This window comes from Nannospalax galili, unplaced genomic scaffold, assembly GCF_000622305.1.
Source record: "Nannospalax galili isolate Female #2095 unplaced genomic scaffold, S.galili_v1.0 scaffold550, whole genome shotgun sequence".
NCBI classification, from domain to species: domain Eukaryota; kingdom Metazoa; phylum Chordata; class Mammalia; order Rodentia; family Spalacidae; genus Nannospalax; species Nannospalax galili.
The window spans coordinates 3,109,439-3,117,153 of record NW_008329138.1 but is presented as its reverse complement, the minus strand read 5'-3'; the positions used below and the strand labels follow the sequence as shown (position 1 = coordinate 3,117,153).

Below are 7,715 nucleotides of genomic sequence, written 5' to 3'. Positions count from 1 at the left end.
GTTGTGCTCCCCAGAAATCAGGCTAGAAAATGATACACATGCAGACACTTTATGGGGAAGTATTCTTGGGAACAATACTTGTAGTAAAGTAGAATTGTACACAAAGAAAAGATGCACGGTTATTCAACTGCAAAAAAACAAGTAAACAAAAGAACTTAGTTCACACATAGTAAGACTAGCAGCCCCATCGTGGGATGGGAAGCTTTAGAGGCCAAAATGTTAAGGCAGCCGAAGCGTTAGAAAAGACAGAGAAAGGAGATGTTATGCTTTTCTGAAGAATTCGGAAAAGTAGACAGACTTCCAGAGCCCCATGTCTGCTGCTGGCCCTGTAAGCAATTGCATTAGAGTGGGGAGTCTGCACAGGTAAAGCTCACATCTCATAGACGCAGGAGTTATTTCACCTACGTCTTTAAGATGAACCTGCCTTCCTAAGGATGGTCTCATGGCCAGGTGATTGGCCTGGCCAAACTGGAATCTGAGGTCTCCTCCTGGGTCACAGATTTTTATTCTCTCTCTCTCTCTCTCTCTCTCTTTTTTTTTTTTGAGCAAAGACTTTTAATAGGCACCATAGTTTACAAATACACTGGAGAATCATGCAATGCTGCCTGCATTTGATGCAGTTCTGGGTCACGAGTCTGAACACGCCTTTGCAACTGGACCTGTGATGGCAGAACCTTTCATCTTGCCTTTGTTATTTTCTATGACCCCCTGCATTATCTTCAAAATAAAGAAACACCCCATCTTTTCTTCGGTATGACTTTCGTCGTCGAATTACCACTGCTGGATGGACCTTCTTTCTTAGCTCTGGTTTGCCCTTCTTCACTGTGGCCATCACCTTGTCACCCACACCAGCGACAGGAAGTCTGTTCAGCCATCCCTTGATTCCCTACACAGGGATGGTCTACAAATTTTTAGCTCCTGTGTTATCAGTGCAGTTGATCACTGCTCCTACAGAAGACCCAGGAAAATCTGGAATTTCGCATTAGAGGACCCACCACGTCCTTGCTTCGACATCTTGGATGCCTAGAGAGAGGTTAAAAAAAAAAAAGCAGATTTTTATTCTCTTAAGGAGGCCATTCTTGCTACTGTAACACCCCCTTCACACTTGGGAGAGATTACTTGCCTTGCACAATAGCCACCTCGCAATGCACAGGCTGCAGAATCTCTGAAGCAGGTGAGAACCTACTTGGAACATGGGCGACAAAAGTAAAAAGTCAGATGCGGCTACTGGAACACAGGAAAAGGGCGCCCCCAAATAGATTGCAGCACTTGTGCGCAGATGAACACGCACTACTCAAGGCTCAGTAGCACCCAGAACAGATGAAAGAGAAGAATCTCTGTGACCATCCCCTGCTCGTGGCTGGCTGCAATCATGGAACACCCGGAAGGAAGCTGTGTACTACATTGCATCTTGTCTTGGGCTTGTCCTCTTTCTGACTCTATGCCACATGCTGCTCATATTTCTCACTTCATTGTACTCCATTAATTTTTCCCAAGAAATGAATGGATTTTTAATTTTTACTCTTTTTATGTTTATCTAATTTTGCTTATGCATTTTCTCATTGCTCATTCCTGTTTCTTTTTTAGTGACGTGTTCTCTGTACGCCTTCTTCCTCACATTCTTTTCCCGTCTTGTTCTTGAATCGACTTTTATTTAGCCAGTATTCTTATTTGTCCGCCTCTCCTTTCCTGATTCCTTTACTTCATTTAATTATTATTGCTGTTTATATTTCAATTAATTTTCATCTTCATAGTTTGTATTTCGTGGCCATTTTCTCTTCTTCAGTCATTGATAGTACAGTAATCGGCTTTACCAAAGTTCAGTGTAATTGTATATCAGGTTTGGTTTGATGCTGCCATTACAAAGGTTTACTTTTCCCTCTGAGTAGTACTTGGGATAGAGCCCTTAAGAGAAGAAAGCTGCTCAAAAGATTTACAAACAAAGCAAAAATAGATAGCCACCCCAACATATATACAAACGGCAACAGAAACACAAAAATCATGAAAACTAAAACAAGAAACAGCTCTTAGAAAATTGTTTCTCCTCAATTATGAGACCTCAGTATATGAAACAGGTAATATATCAGACAAAGAATGTAAAAACGACTTGTAAAAATGACCATTGACATTAAAGAGGAAGCACACAGATGAATTGAGTAAAGAAATCAATTCAGGACTTGGAGAAGAAGATCTGAATTACAATGGGAAGTGCACCAAAGACATTGCCACCGGACTTGAGGTCATAGCCTGTATGCCAACAAGCCACATTTGGCCACCAGTCCTTAATTAGCCAGTTAAAAGAGCCAAATTAATAGTGAAAATCAGGAAAGGCAGATTTACTCAATGTGGCCACATTGTAAAGAGGGACAAAGAGATCCAGTGACACCCCACAAGTCTATTTTCAGGTTTCAGGTTTAACTAGAAGCCAGAGTTATGCTTATCTCAGTAATCAAGGGGAACTCCCTGCCTGTCATTTACCCAACACTGCCTTGACTCCACTCTCCTGCAAGGTGGTCTGACAAGCTGCAAATGTCTTTCACATCTCTCTCTGTCCTGTAGAAAAGTTTCCCTTCTTCTAGGCCAGAACTAAAGCTTTCTTTTCTCAGCATGAGATTCCTGGGGGAATATCAATTTCTTGGGGATTCTGGTTTCAGGAGTCTGACATCTAATATGAGGGAAACAAGTGTCTCTCAAATCTCTTCATCCATGCCAGGCTAGTTACAAACTAGAGAGAGATTTAAAAGCAGTAGAAATGTTGGAAATGAAATGAAAAACTCAGTGAATCAAAAAAAAAAAAAAAAGATCACAGTAGAAAACAACACAGATAGACCAAACGGAAGAAAAGTTATCAAGGATAGAAGGTATGGTTGAGGAAATATGTGGTATCGATAAAAGGAAATCAATAAATAAGACCACAATGCCTAAGAATGCTGGTAAATGATCAATAGACCAAAACTAAGGAGCAAGAGGGAATAAAGATTCAAGATTACAGACACATAAATTCTGTTCAGTGAGACTATAGCACATCATTTCTCAAATCTAGGGAAGGAAATTGACATCCAAACCTAAATGTCATTCAGAAACTCACATACAAATGGGCAGAAAGGACATGACACATTATAGCCAAGATGCCAAAAGTTGAAAATAAAGAAGCAACATTAAAACCTGTAAGAGGAAAAGCATCACTCATAAAGGCAAAAGCATTTGAATAATGTCAAACCTCTCAGCAGAAATGTTAAAAGCAAGAAAAACATAAAATAACTATATACCCTGAAATTAAATAATTCAACTCAGATTGTTATACTCACCAAGATTACCAGTTAAAATTGACAAACAAATAGACACACAAGACGTGTTACAGTATCAAGAAAGGCGCCCTAGAGGAAGCTGGTCAGAAGAGTGAGGATCTTTGGCCCGAGTGAAGACTAAACATTAGGGTTTTGCTGGGTTAATCACCTAGGAAGGTAGGTTCACCTTAAGTCTTGCTAAAGAGATAAATGGAATCTCTAGAGCTCTAATGAGATGGTACACTTTTCCTGTCCGTAATTCTCACCCCCTGGTACAGCTGCTTATGGACCAGACCACAGAATGCAGCTTGCAGTAAGTTTGACCACTTTTCTGAAATCTTCAAAAAAGTATAACCTTTCTTTTCTTTTTTCTATCTCTTTTCTAACCATGCTATTCCTAATACTTTGTTACCCCATTATTTTGGGATTCTTTACTCTTTCTGCAAAGCTCCCTTCCTCCTCCTCTGTGCAGCTGCTAGTCTTCTGTGTGTTTGAACTCTGTTTGCTTTAAACCATCCTGACTATGACTCTTTCCATCTCTCCCTCCATTCTCCTCCTCTGGGCAGCTGCTGAGATTTACAGCTTGTTTTTCATGAGCTTTTTTTCTTTAAATTCTAATAAAATTGCCCTAAAACTTCTATTTTGATCTAATTTTTAAAATTTTTTATGAGACTAAGAAGCCTAAAAGGGGACCCCGTTTTCCCCTCTATCAAAGACACAAATTAAAACAACCAGTCATCATTGTACAATATACTTAAAGGCACCAGACACACAGAGGAACAAAAAAGGAACTCACAGTCATAAGCGCACAAGAGAAAATAAATTTAATTAAATGAAAAGATGCAAGAAATGAGAGGCAGAAAACAATCAGTCATGTCCCCCTGAGCAGAGAACCCCAAATACAAATGGGAGAAAGAGGAAGGAAAGTGATAGATGTCAGCACACCAAAGGAACGGAAGCTAAAAGCAAGCAAGCATAGTTGTTCTTATATCTGATTAAAGGTCTCAAGCCAAAATACACACAAAACCCAAGAAAGGCCACTGTAAATCAGTAAACACAACAATCCATCAAGCAGACATAATTGTAAATGCATATGAACTAAATGTTGGGACTCCCAATATCAGACCCGATACAATAACAGTTGGCTTTTCAATATTCCACTTTCATCAATAGATAAGTCAACTGGCCTTAAAACAACTATAGCATGGATATTCTTCCCAGTAGCTCATGGAATGTTCAGTAAAATATATTGTTACCAGAGTTTTGGCGAGTCCCTTTGTGGTCATTAGGTGATACTGGGAAAGTCAGGGACGTCGTTTAGGGTTCCTAGTCTCATTAATAAAAGAATTTAATAATGACCCAAATGGACGCTGAAGGACAATTTTACTACAAATTAAAAGAAAAATCATCAGGACAGGCATGGTGTAACTCTCAAAGCAGTACGGAGGAGAAATATGCAGGAGAAAGGGAGTAGCGATGTTGCTTGAGTTAGGCAGCCACAGAGGTGAGAAACATTACAGAAAACCATGTGGTAGAGAGGCAGGCTTCACAGAAAGAACAAGAAGCACAGCGTATCAGAAAAAGCATTTAATTACTGCCAGCACTGGGGAGAAACAGATGACAGAAAAGGGAAAAGATGCATCCTGGTAATTCAGAGAGGTGACTGATCCAACAAACACCATCACAGCTTACAGGGACTTCAGTACACAGTAGGAATTCTGGGAGTAAAAAGTGTAGTGTCTCATTAAAGAACTAATTATTCCACCCAGCTCTTTAGCGTTGCTTGGAGTGAGCCTGCATTCCTAGAGGTGGTCCCTTGGCCAGGTGATTGACCCACCCAACTAGAATGTTAGGTCTCCCTTGAGACCTGAGATTCTGTTCTTTTGATCAACAGTTTCCCCTTAATAGACCTTTATTGGTACTCTAACAATACTATAATTCAGGTGTAAAGGAAGTCTTAATGACTACAAAAGAAGTGAAATAATTTCTAGTATCTTATTACGATGGAATAGAGAAATGAATATCTGGACAAAATAAACTAACTACACAAATACATGGCCATTGAACAGTATGTTCTTCAATGGTCAATGGGCCATTAGAGAAAACAAGAAATTTTTAAATTTATTTTTATTTTATGTATATGAGTTTTCCCTGCATGTATGTGAGTATACCCTTATATGTAATGACCATGGAGATCAGAGGACGGCATTGGATCCCCTGGAACTAGAGTTCTAGATGGCTCTTAGCTGCTCTATGGGTTCTGGGAACTAAACCTGTGTCCTCTGCAGGAGTAGTCAGTGCTCTTAACTGCTGAATCATCTCTCCAGCCTCAAGAAAGATATTTTAGATCAAATGAAAAAAAGAAAGCAGCATTTATCAACAAATATACTTCTATGAAGAGAGTTTATAGTTATGAGGGTTTAGATTTAAAAAATCAGAGAAATCTCAATAAATAAATTACTGATGCACCACAAGATCTTAGAAAACCAAAAACATACAATATCCAAAATCAGTAAACAGAAATCATGACAATTGGGACAAAAATTAGTGAACTGTAAGCTAAATAACAATTTTAAAAAGTCAGTGAAACAAAGTGTTTGTACTTTGAAAAGAAAATTGGCAATCCTTTAATTAAGTTAAGGAAAACAAAGAGAAAAAGAGGGGCTGTGGAGGTGGCTCAGTGGCTACAGATTGTTGTACAAATATAAGGACCAGAAGTCAGATTTCCAGCACCTGTGTAAAAGCTGAACATGTGTGCACATATCGCCGACTGAGCACTGAGAGCTGAAGACAGGAGTATCCCAGGGACTTGCTGATCAGTCAGTTTAACAGAAATGGTGAGGTTCAAGTTCAGTAACAAACTGTGTCTCAAAAAAATATAAAGTAGAGAGGCAATTGAGAAATAGCCTCATGTCAACTTCTGTCCTGCATGTGTACCCACTTTACTGAGCACACCTGCTCACATACATGTACACACACACACACACACAGAGAGAGAGAGAAAATAATCAAATTATATGAAAACACTTTTTCCCAAAAGTTGAACAATCTATAAGAACCGGATAAGTTTCTAGATGCATAGCCCAACAAAATTAAATGGAGATATAGACATAAACAACTGTATAATGAGCAACGTGATACAAGAAATGACTAGTCTTATAACAACGAAAAGCTCAGGAGAGATTCACTGCTGTATCCCACCAGCCCTTCAAAAACAGATTGACACCAATGAGTCTTAAAACGTTACATAAAATCAAAAAGAAAAGAACACACTAAATTTATTCAACAACTCCATTAATACCCTGCTATCAAAACCAGATAAAGACACAACTCAAAAAAAATATGGGCCAGTTTTCATGATGAATACAAAATTTCTCGGTAAGAGAACTTGAAAACACTGGAGAGATGGCTCAGCGGTTAAGAGCACTGGCTGCTCTTGTAGAGGACCTGAGTTCAGTTCCCAGCACCCACATGGTGACTAACAACCATCTGTAATTCCATTTCCATGGGATCTGATGCTTTCTTAGCTGGGCGTGGTCATGCGCGCCTTTAATCCCAGCCCTAGGGAGGCAGAGGAAGGTGGATCTCCATGAGTTCAAGGCCAGCTTGGTCTACATAGTGAGTTCCAGGTCAGCTGGGGTTACAGGGAGACCCTGTCTCAAAAAGATAAAAAAAAAAATAAATGAATTTAAAACCTATTCAACACTTTAAAATGATTATACACCATGATCAAATTGTTTTTATTCTAAGGATGCAAGGGTGGTTCAACAGAGGCAAATAAATAAATGTAATGCATTCCACTAAAAGATTCAGAAACAGAAATCTCTTGATCATCTTAACAGACACAGCAAAGGCCTTTTAAAAAGTTGACATCTTGGGGCTGGAGAAATGGCTTAGCAGTTAAGAACACTGACTGCTCTTTCAGAAGACTCAGGTTCGAATCCCAGCATTCACATTCACAGCTACCAACTGTCCGTAACTCCAGTTCCAGGGTACCAGACAGCCTCTTCTGTCCTCCGTGAGCATTGCACGACATGGGTGCACTTACCTACATGCAGGCAATACACACATACACATAAAATAAAAAAAATAAATAAAATTAAAAAAAAAATTTTTTGAAGTTGGCATCTTGTGGAAGAGGCGTCAAAAGGCTGTAAAGAGTTGAGGTGGTAGATGAGTGCAAGGAAACAGTTTAACAGTTTTTCAGGCTTCTAGGAACTTGATCATATGAACTTAACATCAATGGTGACTGCATGTACAAGACCCATGCAAACTCAAACCGGACAAAAACCCAGAATAGACCTGGGAAGATGAATAGGAGGCTGCAACTTTAGCCAAGGGACTACTGGCAGCTGATCACTGATGGGTGAGGAAGAGTTGGTCTTCTTTAAGGGAGTGATGGGTTGAACAGCCTCCAGTGGATGAACT

At 39.5% G+C, this 7,715-nt stretch overlaps 1 pseudogene; it reads right to left on the bottom strand.

The window, feature by feature from the left end:
* Positions 1–591: 591 nt before the first annotated feature.
* LOC108490851 lies at positions 592–1,014 on the bottom strand (annotated as a pseudogene).
* Positions 1,015–7,715: the final 6,701 nt, after the last annotated feature.